This window comes from Notothenia rossii, assembly GCF_949606895.1.
Source record: "Notothenia rossii genome assembly, chromosome: 3".
Classification (NCBI taxonomy): Eukaryota; Metazoa; Chordata; class Actinopteri; order Perciformes; family Nototheniidae; genus Notothenia; species Notothenia rossii.
This window is the reverse complement of record NC_136901.1, coordinates 85,377,577-85,392,200: the sequence shown is the minus strand read 5'-3', so window position 1 is coordinate 85,392,200 and position 14,624 is coordinate 85,377,577. Positions and strand designations below refer to the sequence as shown.

The window sequence follows — 14,624 nt, the reverse complement described above, 5'->3', positions numbered from 1 at the left end:
CGTCAGATGAGTCTGGGTCTGTGGTCTTAGCTACTAGCTTCGTCCCAGCATGTTGTTTCTGCAGATGTTAAAACAGATTTGAATTTCTGTTTTTGACAGTAGATAGGATCTTTGACCCGCCAAGACACAACTTACATTTAACTAAAACGTTCTTTTCTTTGTGCTCGACGAAAGTGAAATAGTGAGAATATCTCCTGGCGGAGAAACTCGACTTGAGCTCCGCCGACGCCACGATAGTCTAGTTCAGAGGTGCCCAGTACGTCGACCGCGGTCGACCGGTCGACCGCGGGGGCAATGCTGGTAGATCGCGAGTCATTCATAAATTAAAAAAAATCCAGCTCCGTTAAAATAGACAAAACAGGTTTTGATCCCTCCTCCTTTGGCCTCCCTGCCACTTAATTCAGGAGTTGACTTGATTGACAGAAAAAGCGACCTATTGCTTTCCAGTCTGTTAACACAGAATGCAAAGCGATACAAAATCAGTCAAGTGCCGGGAGAGACAAACAACAAAATGAGTGCGGGAACGAACAAAAAGCTAAAGACATACCACTTCCACACAGAATGGGAGGGAGAATCTTTTTGTGTGATGTCACATTCAAAGGTTATTTGCCTTATTTGTAAAGCAAGCGTCGCTCTGCCAAAGAAAGGTAACGTGGAGAGGCATTATCGGAGTGTTCACAAGGTATATGACAGCGACTTCCCTCCGAGTAGCGAGTTGAGAAAGAGAAAGGTCATGTATTATTGCTACACAAACATTATCTCTTAGTCTTAGTGTCGCCAACTCGTTTCTAACATGCAAAAAGACAAACAAATGCGTCTATGGTCGGTGTATTTTCTATCTTTCCAATCCAGAAGAGATCTCTCTCTCCCCCGTCTGTTTGCAAGGGGGCGGGGCAGTTTACACACACGCAGCTGCTACATGCAGCAACACACGGAGGAGATGGTGGAGAGAAGCGCTCCAAGGTGTGGTTACATGTTACCCGTCTTGAGGTGGACAATGCTCGTCACCAAAAGTGTTTAGCATGTAAGGGCGGTAACACGAGCAATTTGTCTAAACATTTAGCAAAAGTGCACCACATTCAGACGGAGGAATGCACCGGGTTCGACTGTCTTTCGAGTAGCTCTGTAGCCCCATCCACGAGTAACGTTTCCACGTCAGGTGTTATGTATGCTAGCAGCAACACACGGAGTTAACTACATTATACAAACATGGGTTAATGATTAGAGGTAACTGAGTTATTTATTTTGTTAAAGTTTCAGCTATTCTGTTTCCAGTTCTGTCATCAGATTATTTAATAAGATTTGTTAAAACATTGTTGTTTCTTTTGATGTGAAATATTATTTATTTAATTCAAATAAAAAGCAATGTTAATTTTGTTCACAATTTGTTAAGTTAATTTAATAATATATGTATTTTTGAATCAAGTATTCATCTTTATTGTCATCATTGTTAGTTTCCAAATGCCTAAAACAACCTCAAACTAAATCTAAAAGTTGATGGCTAAATAAGAGCGTTTGAGAAATTGTGCAAGGCACACAGTAGTAGTCCGAATAGTCGATTAATCGTTTCATTAATCTATAGATTAATCGATAATCAAATTAGTCGTTTGTTGCAGCCCTATTGTAGTTATCCCATGTAAAAATAAAACGTGTTATTCAGCAACCCTTGCAATTTGGGTTTTTATTTTTGGTTGGTAGACCTCGGTTAGCTGGTCATTTCAAAAGTAGCTCACCAGCCAAAAAAGTGTGGGCACCCCTGGTCTAGTTAGTAAACACAAACACGCCCACAGCGCTTCTCCGCATGTGACACAGGAAGTATCGAAGTACATTTACTCAAGTACTGTACTTAAGGACAGTTCTCATCTCTGTTCGCCTCGCTGTTGGCGCCGCTCACCAACGTCTGGGAGCCGAGACTATATCAAAAAAAATAACGGAGTAACGCACCATGTAATAACGGTAACTGAATTTAAAAAATAATGTGTTAGAGTACTAGTTACTGCCAAAAATAACGGTGTTACAGTAACGCGTTAGTCCCAACACTGCCAATACCACAAACATGCTGTTCTACGAAGTGTAAAGATAAAACCCTGACATCTTGTCTGTCAGTAGATGTAAAGACACATTCATGTATCACAAGTCAAATGATCAAAAGCTGCTTAATAGATCATGAGGATATGATGTTTTTTTATTCCAAAAAAGAAGAAAGGGAGGATTTTCAACATGATCAGTTGCAGACAGAGGTGGACATAAGAGATGGAAGTGTGAATTTTGAAGAAATGCGAGGGTGAGAACATGAAGTGTACCACACTCTTAAAAGGGAGAGTTGAATTCCTGCTTGCAACATTATGCATTTTCCATTTCTGCATATCCAACACAGTCTCACGGCATTTTGTGTTCACCAACACGATTTCCCCCTTTTTTTCGTGTTGCACAGCACAATTTTAAAAGCAATGTAAATGATAACAATACAAACAATTAGAAGGAAAAACAGATTAAAAAAAATACAGATTTCAGTATTCTGACACAGAACGATTTTAGAAGCAATGTATTTATATTGGTAACTACATGTTTCGTGCCTGCACCAAATAATAACAAATTAGAACAAAAATAATATGACAAAAAATACAGATTTCAGTATTCTGAGGCTCTGAGCCCCATTTCTGTTCCTCGCGGATGGCAAAAAAACTCAGACATTATACAATTTAAAATAAAAGGGATAGGGTTAGGCTTAGGGTAAGATATTGAGTAAGAATATGTTTTTATGAACCACACAGCTTCTGGTATTCCAAGACCAGACCGGACAAAAAGACGTGGTGCACACGAAACATGCTACCAATAGAAATGCATTGCTTTTAAAATCGTGCTGTGTGACACGAAAAAAAATCGGGAAATCGTGTTGGTGAACACGAATCAATAGATTAAATTAATTTCATGACTATAACACGAAATGCCGTGAGACTGGGCTGGCATATCAGCTGACTTTGGCAAACTGATTGAACTCAAACTGAACTTTTGGTGCCAAATTACTTCCAATCTCATGTGCAGCAATATTCCCATAACCCATTAATGTTCTTTCTTACCCATTATGCCATGGTAAAACACTGCAAGGACTTCAAAAAAGTATTTTATTTGACTGTTATCATGGCAGGCAAAACCAAATCATAGAATTATGGTAAATATTCTACATTTAACACTAGGACCACCAGAGGTCGCTGTATACCTAAAACCGCCAACGGGTAAAATGTACCCGCTATAGATTTTCAAGGTACAATGTTCTTTTATTTATCATACAGAACAGTGAGTTTTGATCACACAGGGATGACATTTATACCAATAGAATCTGTGGACTCTCAGCTTGTCATATGATATAGTTTGTGCAGATAGCATGAAGTTTAAAATATCGCTAAGAGTGCTGATTTAAACGCTTGGTGTTAGACTTGTGTTTTGTTTTGTTTAGGTACAAATCTCTCTATCTCTCTCTATCGATATATCTGTAATGTTCTGTTCTATGAACATATAATTGTCTACATAAATAGACGACGCGGACTACTTCTCATTCCGAGTGTCCATCTTTATTCAACTGGCACGTAACCTGCACACATGCATTACGTCCTCAACGTGAGCTCAGTCATCCAAGATCTTGTATTCTCCAAGATGTTACACTATCTATAACTATCTATCTGTCTATTTCTCTCTCTATCCATCTATCAATATATCTATCTATCTCTCTCTCTCAATCTATCTATCTATCTCTCTATCTATAAGGAACCGCAATAGACAAAAGGCGTTGCTATAGCAACATGTCATGTTTACGCTGCATTTTCTATGGGGTAAATATTACCCGCTGGCGGATATAGGTAATAAATGGCATTTTTTTTGGCGATTTTTTTCAATCTTACTTCATATTGACAATTGTTAACAACAGAGGGTGCTACATAACACACTTTCAGGAAAAGTCACGTACTGGGAGACTTTAATATGTTATTGAACAAAAGTTACATACAATCAAAGAACAGCTGCGGGTACAATTTACCTGTTGGCGGTTCTACTGTTAAGCAACATTGTAAATAATATTGATTACAATGTGTGATGAGTCATGGCACCCAGAACAAGATTAGAGAATCTAATATTTGCAATAATTAGAAACATGACTCAAGAGTGTTCTTATTGGGATGTGTGAGATTCAAACTTAATGTATTTTAATGTAGAATGGGCATAAAAACACAAGTGACTCACTGTGAAATTGCCTTTCATCTTCTTCACTTAGTTTTTTTTCCCAGGGTCAAGTTTGGTCTTTTATGCAACTTATGCTCATCTAATTTTATCTAACATCTGTTACTCAAGTGTTAGTGCATTATGATTCACCAGAACACATGCATGAACGCATGTTCGCTGGGTGTTAGTGCGAGCGCTAGTGGATATGAGTGATGGCTAATAGCTCTATGATAATGAGGGCGAGAGGCGATAGGGACGTGATATTCTTGTTAGCGAATTTCAGTCATTAAGAGATGCATCTCTGCCCAAGCAGAAGTGCACCGCTTAATTGGTTCATTTCATCATGGCCCAAAAGCTTTAATTGGGTGACATACTGAAAGATGGATGGATCAGTTGTCCTGGAATAAATGTAGGTAGTGTTATAGGTGGACGCTTTGGTGTGACTTCTGTCCGTCTCTATGTGTGTTTGAAAAACGTGGTAGAGATTATGTTAACAGGGCCTATTAGATCAACAAAGATTTTTTTTTTGCGTGACTATGGCTTAAAGAAAATAGTCTTCTTTTGTAAATGCACTAGAGACTTTAAATACAAGACTGTGGTTGGCAGAGATAGTGGATGTGGGTGATTAGCATTCAAAGAGACAGAAGCAGACAGGGAGCCCACACATATTGTGGTGATGTTAGATGAAGATAAAACTTGCAAATGGGAACTTTTTTATTATAACCCTAAATGTATCAATATATCCCAATGCAATACATTTCTCATTATCAGCACCTATGGTAGACATCACTCAACGTCGCCATATAAATCACTGTAAGTACAGGTGTTCCTACCTGACAGGAAACTAAGATATGTTGTGTTTGTTTTTTGTTATTTCTTTCTTTTACGCTCATTTAGATTGACAACAATTACAAATACTTTGACGATAGATTTTCTAAAGTGTTTTTATTGTCAATTGTTTTGGAGATAAAGAGGGAATAATTATTTCGTTCTTTTCCATTTTGATAAGGGAAGCCATTATCGTGGCAGATGTTGAGGGGACGTGTTAAACCTCCTATTTACTGGCAGCCTATTACCTTAACGACAATACTTCATCCCCAGTGACACTGGTTGATCTATTTCTATCTTTGCACACTAAAACATGCAGTCAAATGCTCAATTTATCTGTCAACTGGTATAATTACACTTTCTATGATTCTATTTGAAAGCGCCATTACAATTATAAGTGAATTTAATAAATAATTGTATTTAAAAGAAAGAACAAAATAAGTGCTATGACTATGTTTTATCCCGTTTGCTTTCAAGCATTATTTGAGATTTTTTTTTTTCACATTTCAATGTCACTTGCACAGCAGCCTAAACAGAATGTTTAGAAAATGCACCAAATGGAGTGAAAACATGGGTGTCAGCTATAGAAAATCTGGTTGGTTACCATTTATAGGCCTTAAAATAAATCTGTAGTTTCTTCCATTTATGACAGCTTTCTGAAGCCAGAGAAATCAGCTTTGTACGTAATTTTTTTTCTAGTACAAATTTGAGTTTAGGTGTAAAGAAATAACAAACTCTTGCCTTTTGCAGATCTTAATCAGGGTTAAAAGCAGTGGTGGCCGGCCCATAGGGGCGCTAGGGGCGCCGGCCCCCTCTTCCCACATGTTTGATTGTCATTAAAAATTAAAAATAAATAAAAAATATATATTTAAAAAAAATATATATATATTTTCTTTTTTAATGAACAAGGTAAATATTATATAGTTGGTATCAGTCAAATGTATAATCTACAATAAAATCTCGTTTAAAATTGTTTTATGATGTCTAAAGTTACTGATAAGTCACATGTTTCCTGCCTGGCAGCAGCGTGTATCATTACCCTCTCTCGTCCGGGCGGTAAGAAAGGAGCCCTCAGCCAGAGCAGCAGCAGCCAACAAGCGGACTGTTGCTTTCTGTAAACTATGCCGCCGAAACATAATTTCAGCCAATCAGCGTCGTCAGATCTGATGCTCAAAGGGCGCCCTGTCAGCGCCCTGGCCTGTGTGTCTGTGAGTTGTTTAGACTCGTATCCAAGGTGACGCTACAGTAGTTGTCGAGGATGGCTGCGTCCTCAGGTGGAGACTCCGGTGCTAGTGGATCGCCGGAGCTTTACATGCTTATTGTAGTTGTAAGGGCAATGCCTGTGGCACCATGGAGAATATGTGTGGGGTGGACCTGTATACAGGAAAGGAGTGAGCAGAGGGTCGAGTTGTCAATTCTTGTTCAGTTTTCATCCTCCTCACCCTCTCAGACTTTGAGTTGCGCGCGCTGCTAAAGAGACGCGCTACCATGGAAACCAAACAATGGGGTAGCTGTATTAAAATCCGAGTGGAAACAGTCGTGAGTAAATCTGATTTTGTCAGAAATCGGGAGAAATTCGGGAGTCTCCCGCGAAAATCGGGAGGGTTGGCAAGTATGACACACACACACACACACACACACACACACACACACACACACACACACACACACACACATAATGTTCGTATTTAGTCTCCTGATTTTAAATGGGAATTCAATCATTTGAGTGTTCCCAAAGCACCAGTGTTCTGCAGTTTGTGTGGGTATATGTACTGTTGCACAGTTTTGGAAGATTCATAGCTAACCACACTGAAGATTATGGATTAGCTCATATTTTTAAGCCTCAATTTGTCCCCCCCAGGCCCCCCCCCCCCCCCCCCCACTCCCCCCCTCTAACTTCACCAGAAGTCATAATTGAAGGTGTCATTTCTCAAAAATGTCTTACGGGGGACGATCCCCCGGACCGCCCTAGTATGGTTTGGTCACCATTTCCATAGCCCCAACAAAAATATTTTCCACCAGCCGCCACTGATTAAAAGTCTTAAAAACTCTTACATTTGATAATCAGAATTTAAGGCCTTAAAAAGTCTTAAATATAAAAAAAAAATAAGAAAGGTCTTAAATATGATTTTAGAAGCTCTTAAAAATGATCGGATTTGAAAGGTAGCCTACTTATGTGTTGCGATCCCGTCTAAATGTGTTTTGGGGGAAATGTCCGGGCTGCAAAGTAACCATACGGTAATAGCCTTTCAGTTCCCCCCAACAATTTGTATTGAAATAAATCAACATAGAACCAATAATCACTAACTTTGTTTCCTCCGGCCCCTTATCGGAGAACACCCAGCTAGCAACCAAGCTTCAGCTAGCGGCAGTCAGAAACTCGGGTATCTTCGAATCTACTTAGGATACAAATACATATGGGGAAGTGTAAGTTCAACCGTATTTGGTTGGAAAACATCGATATTTGGTGCTTGGTTGAAACCAGTGGAGGGGAATGTGTTTGAAGCCCGCTGCACCGTTTGCAAAATAAATGTGCGTTTTTTTGTGCAAATGTAGCGTTAGCTAGTGCAGCAACTCCCACAACAACATCGGGGGACGTTTGGGTCTACGTCAACCCTAAAAGCGGAGGTGTTGTGGACGCTAAATACCATAGTTAAACACCAATCCTACAACAGCAACGACGAAAGATTGTAGCCAAGGCAGCAGAGCTCAGAAGATAGCTCTTGTCACACACACACCCCCCCACACACACACACACACACACACACACACACACATACACATACACAGAGACACACACACCGACACAGAGACACACACACATACACACTTTTTGTCTAACACGCTAACACAGTTCTGTGTACTGTTATGCTGTTATGTTCAGTCATCGTTCTTATGTTCAACATGAATACAATTATTTTGTAAGTATTATGGGACGTATTTCTTCTTTCATAGAAATGTTCCTTCATACTTTCTTGCCGTGAAATAGGTCTTAAATTATATTCAAAGTGGTCTTAAAAAGTCTTACATTTGAGTTGGTGAAACCTGCAGGAATGGTAAATAGACTTATATAGCGCTTTATCCAGTCTTTACAATTCACCCATTCATACAGAGTACCACTTGCTCTAGGACCTAACATTCACAAACACTCACACACCGTTGGCCATGCCATCGGGAGCAACTCAGGGTTAAGTATTTTGCCCAAGGATACATCGACATGTTGACTGCACGGGCTTGGATCGAACCCAAAACCTTCTGGTTGAAAGATGACCGCACTCCCTCGCAGCCAATCGCCTAACAACTTCTTACTTATATATGTTGTGTTGTGTCTGCAGGTGAATCTCTTCCTGTGAGTTCTTGCTGTTTTGTTCATTTTAAAACCTTTTTAAAAAGTAAAAAAAAAATGCAATGATGGAGTTTAGCTTTAAGATAATTGAATAGAAGTTTTAATAAAAAGAGGAAGACTGATTTTGAAGACTCTTTGTGGAGCTGAAAGAAACTATCATTTCATCAGAATAATATAAAGTGATGGATTTGTTATATAGTGTAGCAGCTTTATGTATCTGAAAACAGTTTTGACCTTAGAGCTACTTTAGACGGTGGCAAATATAACACATTTTGTGGGCGGACCCAGGATAAGTAAAACGATTAAATAATTTGAAACATGACTGTAACATTTTTCTAGTATATCATTTACGTGCACGCAATGCATGTGGTAATAGCATGTTGCAGTGTGTAATTACAGAAGAAAGACTCGAATGGACACCTGCTCTGCTCAGCTTGACAGAAAAAAACGCCCAGGTGCTCTTTGTATCTCTCATCACTCCGTCTCTCACCTCCTTTTCTATTTTTGTTTGTGTGAGAATGTATGCGTAGGAAACAGCATGTGTGTGTTCTAGCTATCCCAGTGGTGCCTTCCACCGGTTTTGCCTACGAGCTAGCGACCTATTTTTCTCTGTGTTGAATGAAGTAGACATTTGAACAAAGAAAAAGGCAGACGGGGGAAGGAGTGGGTGCAGATCAGTTCCTCCACTTTTATTCAGGCCTGTGGATTAATTACCCTGCACCTAAACCTGATCCCGTGCTGTGAGCGAGACACTTTGGCATCACCCTGATCAATAATGCATTTTTCTGTCTCTCCATTTAATTTGCACGTAGGCCCCACACGCTGGCATTACCGTCTCCTTGAAAAAGTGCAGTTGACACCTGATACCCAAAGTGCAAAACTCCACCTCCATTCCATGCTCCATGACACCCCCCCCCCCTCTTTCCATTGCTTGCTGACAAATTGATTCTCTGTTAATGTGCTCAATGGGGAAAAGAAATCTCCTCAATCCTCAGGAGCAGCGTAATAAGATACATAGTGCGCTGGATTAGTTCATGGGTTTGTACAAATGTGTTCCTGTTTTAGTCTAAATTGTAAAACACACTATTTCCAAGGACTGGTATTCAGCAATTTACGGAGAGCTTAAGTTTAAGGAGCAAGGCGATGCAAGGCTGAAACTACAACTCTCGAGAGTGGAAGCATTGTTAGCATGCCGCTAAATTCTCAGCCGTTGAACAACAGTAGCTGTTATTATCAAGGTCAACGGGGGAACAGGTAGGTAATCTGATCTCGTGTGATTTATCTGGTGTGTGTCTGTGTGCGTTGTGTCCAGCATTGAAATGGAAGCCGCATGTCGAGACCTTGACCTCCCGCTTTGTAAAGCTTGTGGTTTTCTTGAGTATTGGGTAGCCACTCTCTAATGTTGACCAAGTGTCTCCAGACTTAGTGACCTGGAGGCTTAATCTGCACTTTCTGTTTTATGGCTTTACATCTAGCTATGAGCCCAGTACTTATTTTAACTTTATAAAGTACAAGTAAGTGCGTTTAAAAAGACAGTTTGCAATGAAAATGTTAAATTATGTCTTTGAGTAATTGGTCAAAGTACAATAATGAGAAGTTTCCTGCTCTCTTTACAAGGTGGGGATTTTAGATAAATCTTTCTTTCTTTTGTACAGATTTATTCATCTTTATTCATCACTGAATTCTCAAATTAAGATCCAGAGTCTGTACTTTGGGACAAACCGGATAGTATGTGTGTTAATGGAAAGGTTTTTATTATAATCTATATAAAATAAACCTGGGTTTCTTCAATCAAATAACTCTAGTGTGAATATGGTTTGTATCGTCAGTCAGCTGAGTTTGTGTTATGACACATATAGGTTATTAAATGTTAAGAAGCCCTGAGACACAGTTTCGTGAAAAACAGGTTAATACACTGGTGGACTGAAAAAAATGCTTGTTAAAAATGTTTTTCTGAAAAGGATAGTAAACCTCTTCGAGCATAAACATTTTTGTATTGACCTGTGTTGGATAATTTGCTGCAATACATTGAGTAATTAAGATAAGTTATTAAATTAAAACTGACAGCCTCATGTCACATGTTTATATACAAATACAGGTACTGCCAAGTAGCAAACTCTATACGTGTTAATAATAACAAGCAGACAATTACAGTAAGTGACAGATGTTTAGTTGGAACAAAATTCCCTTCTAAGTTAATCGAAATAGTTAACTCATAGATATGCTTCTCATGATGTCTTTACACCCACCTCCTCTCTTTACAAGACCACACGGAGATGGCGTGGGGGCGAAATAAAAACATAAAGAATATCCCTCTTCTGCCACAGTGGTTTTATTCTGCAGCAAATGGTGTTATAAGGTTAATGTTGATTTAATAAGCAATTAATTGCAAGCTTCTATCTCACAATACAACGGAAACATAATAAAATATTAAAATCATACTCCATTGCACTTAACTGAGATGAGATGCTGTACACAGAGGCAAGGTAGTGGGAAGGAGAGTTTATTTGTTCACTACATTGCCAGAAGTCAGGCAGCTGGTTAATTGGCTCAGCATTCTCTGAAGCACTTAGTGCACTAATGATGTCAGTCTGGATCCCTACAAAGGTACATGTGAGCACCGACAAAACAGAATCATTTCAAAGCTGCTATAAATGTATGGTTCAGTAGGGTGTCTTGGTGGCAGAAGTGCAGCCATATTACGACTTTCAGAACAAGCACTGAACCAACAAAGACAACAGAGCTACATGTGGCGCCAACAACACACAGGATGAGACAGTGTACGAGTCAAGTCAAATCTGGTGAAACTGTAACCATAAGCACATGTTTTTGTTATCTATTTAAGACACAGATTCACACAGAGTTCATGCTCTGCTGGTTTATACATTGTTTTCTTGTTTTTGTTAACACTGCCAGCCCACCAATTACAGGATTGTGCCCTGACAGCAGTAGAGTCTCATTTATTATCGATAGACATTTCTAACAAGGCATGTCAGAGGCAGCTCGCCCACTCACCACCCGTTCCCCATGACAGTCTACATGTATGATAGAAACTCACTGGGCCCACTGCATTACTATTTTAAGACCTGGCAATAGTCAGAAGGGGTCACATTGAGTCCATTTCCACAGTGCTGCATTAATTCCACTGTTACTCATTGACAAAGTGCTAGGGCTTTTTCTGACCAGGTGAAACCTATTCTAGGAATGCTTCAGATCCCAAAGTAAATTGTGCTTCCTAAATGCTTAGAAATGCAGATAGTCTCAGATGCTGCCTGTCTTATCATTTCTAACTCTATATATTTCTTAAAAAGGAAGAGTTTATATAAAAACAGTATCAGTCTATAGAGATTGGATTACAATGTGAACAACACATGTGCACAACAATGCTGAACTAAAGCCATAGCAATTTCAATCAGGAGAGACGGTTTTGATGTAAGAATACATATTTATCGCAGAGATACACATATGAATGTAATGGTGATTTTGGCGATTAGGCCCCGTTGTGCAGGAAGTGTCAGTCGGGAGGGTAGAACCGATCCGATGAAACCCCCCTGGGGTCTAGACACTGGTGGTGGTGAATGGATGGTTGGGTTCGGTCTGCAGGGGAGTGGCTTAGCTTGACCCTGGATTCAGAGGGACAGGAGGTGAAAAGGGGTGGAGGAGGGTTGCGTCGAATCACCTGAAATGACAACTGTCAGAGGGGGGAGAGCAGATTTAAAAGGTTTAGCAGAGCGCTATGATATGCTCTTGCGAATAGAGCGAAGTGATTGGTTAAGGTGGCGAGTGATGCCCCCGATCAGTTATTGAGAGGTGAGAGAGTAGTTACGTGGGAATAGTAAATGAAGAGTAAAGACGGTCTTCCTGGTTGAACATACGCTGAGCTTCATTAGTTGCACCAAAATAATTGTGAATATTTTGTAATTAAAAAGAATAAACCACAAGTAGTGCAGTGGAGCAATGTTTTAACTAGTGCCCCAACGACATTTCTTGCACCACACTCACACATCAGAATTCCAGAGGAAACACACGTTGCTATACGATTAGCATCCTGCTTTAAATTTCAAGCTATTCTGAGGATTACCCGTTTGCGGCGGTAATTCAAAAGCAGACATGGGAATGCGTAAAAAATGGCAAATACGGAAAAGCTGCTAGTGATCAAACATGAGTGTTCACAATGCATTATTTGAAATAACAAATATATAGTTTTACTGTAATAAGTAAATGTTTAACCAGAAGTTAAAGCACACAGCAGATTTATTTGAACTCAGGGATACAACCATGCTGAATGTAAACACAATTTATGTTTTTACACAAAAAATAAAACAAGAAATACACGACTAGTTCAAGTAGGTTTACAATTAAATGACTCACGTTAACACAATATATCCAGATATGACAAATATTAAAGTATTACAACTTCCAACTTTTCAAAAAATACATTATAAAATATTTAGCAAAGCATTATCAAATAAATCAAACAATGCCACATACATTATTACAACGGATTACACTGACAAAACTTGACTACGTTTATCTAACCGTGCATTCACTTCCTTTAATGTAATTGCTATCGGAGAAATTAGATATTCTGTTGATGTGAGTGGCCAAATGACTTTCTTCTTCCTTGAAAATCCTGACCTGTGGTTATCTAAAGTAAATCAATTTCCTTAAAGGTGTCTGCACAGGAAAAGGTGCACATGGATTGTACCTTTTTTAGGAAAGGTCAGTTTATTCTGACATCTTCCCCATTATGTATTTCCCTAATGAGCTTGTGAGTCTTAACCTTAACATTTGACCTTGACATAATCCGACGTTGTTTTTGTTAATACAAGCCATCCAGTACAGTAGTGTTGCTAACATTTGCACACAGCAAAGTTACTGAATCCCTATTAGTCTGTTGACAGCAACAAAGACTAAGTGGTGTATTTAATGCAGGCTAATGAAAGCATAGCATCTTATTGAAATCTACAGCCTTGACTGTGCACTGCAGGAGTATAGTTTCTTGCAGCACCTGCCTCTCTGTATACGTCTCCATTATAGGCAGAACCATAGCCATACATTCTAGACAGTTGTATAAAAACATAGCACATTCCTGGTAAATCATATTTATGTGCAAGACCGTAGTTGCTTTCTTGGAGACAGGGCTGGTATTTCCTTTCTGTTTTGTAACAAAAAAAGCCATTTTCTGTTACAGGTGGGTACATAAAGCCAGCGACCGGGTAGCTCTGGGACGCAGTAATGTACCCTTGTAACTCAATCTCTAAGCAAAGTGCTGAATGGAGAGATGTAGCGTGTTTGGCTCTCACCATTCTCTCATTCCCCAGTCGTGACCTTTTTCAGCTCCCTTCCGCTAAGGGACTGCACTGATCCCGGAGCAGTCATCTGAGCAAAAGGAAAACTGTAAAAAGATAGCAGCATAATGTTTTGCTTTCATTTACTGACATAGCATAGCAGGGAACGTGGTTGTAGGCAGTAGCTTTCAATAGATTATACCGCACCTACTATCTTTTTCTTCAAGATATAAGCCCCTAAACGACTGGAAGACAAGACAGAGCAAATCAACTTTATTAAAGGTCACTTCTCGGAATCAAGTAGTTAGTATTGCCATCTGAAAAAAATGGCATGTTATCTCAGGTGCCACACTATTTCCTCTCTGAACAGAAACCTATTTATATCTCCGGCCTAGATTAACATACCTGTTCACACAGATTTAGTGAGCGATGCCTTGAGCACTGTAGCAAATAATTTGAAAGATCAACACATAATGTACCATAGTGACTTGTAAATACTGTAGCCCCACAAAGTCACTTAGGAAATAAATAAGTTATGACAAGAATACCTCCAGCTTTACTTGATGCATTGCATGCATACAGAATGAGGGAGTGCAGTTCTTAGGCCGACAGATTGCAGAGGCCCCACTCAAAGAGCAGCGAGTGGTACAATATCCTCCCTTCCCCCAGGAATTATTGCTTCAGAGATATTCTCTGACCTATGCCATACCTTAAACTGCATAACAGTCTAGAGATTGATCTCTTCAAAGATCATAAATTGTAGTTTGATTATCTTTCACACATTGATGCTGAAATAATCTCGATATAAACAGCCAGCACACACACAGTGATTTCTAAAATTACCATGGGTCCAACCTTGAACAACAAGGGGATTATGGCTTTAGAATTGTGCATGTGAAACACACAATCACAGAGACAGACACGTACTAGAAATACAGTCTTCA

The 14,624-nt window shown here is 39.4% G+C and overlaps 1 protein-coding gene across 7 annotated transcripts in view; it reads left to right on the top strand.

Annotated features, from left to right (window-relative positions):
• The window catches only part of lingo2 (leucine rich repeat and Ig domain containing 2), a 227,487-nt gene that overhangs the window by 114,929 nt on the left and 97,934 nt on the right, over nucleotides 1-14,624 (top strand). The window contains exon 1 of one of the 7 annotated variants that reach the window (XM_079669736.1): nucleotides 9,577-9,643. The exons of the other annotated variants lie outside the window; for them this stretch is intronic. The gene's annotated coding sequence lies outside the window, so the exon portion shown is untranslated. Of the gene's footprint in view, nucleotides 1-9,576; nucleotides 9,644-14,624 lie in introns of those variants that run through there. 7 annotated transcript variants of the gene reach the window in all.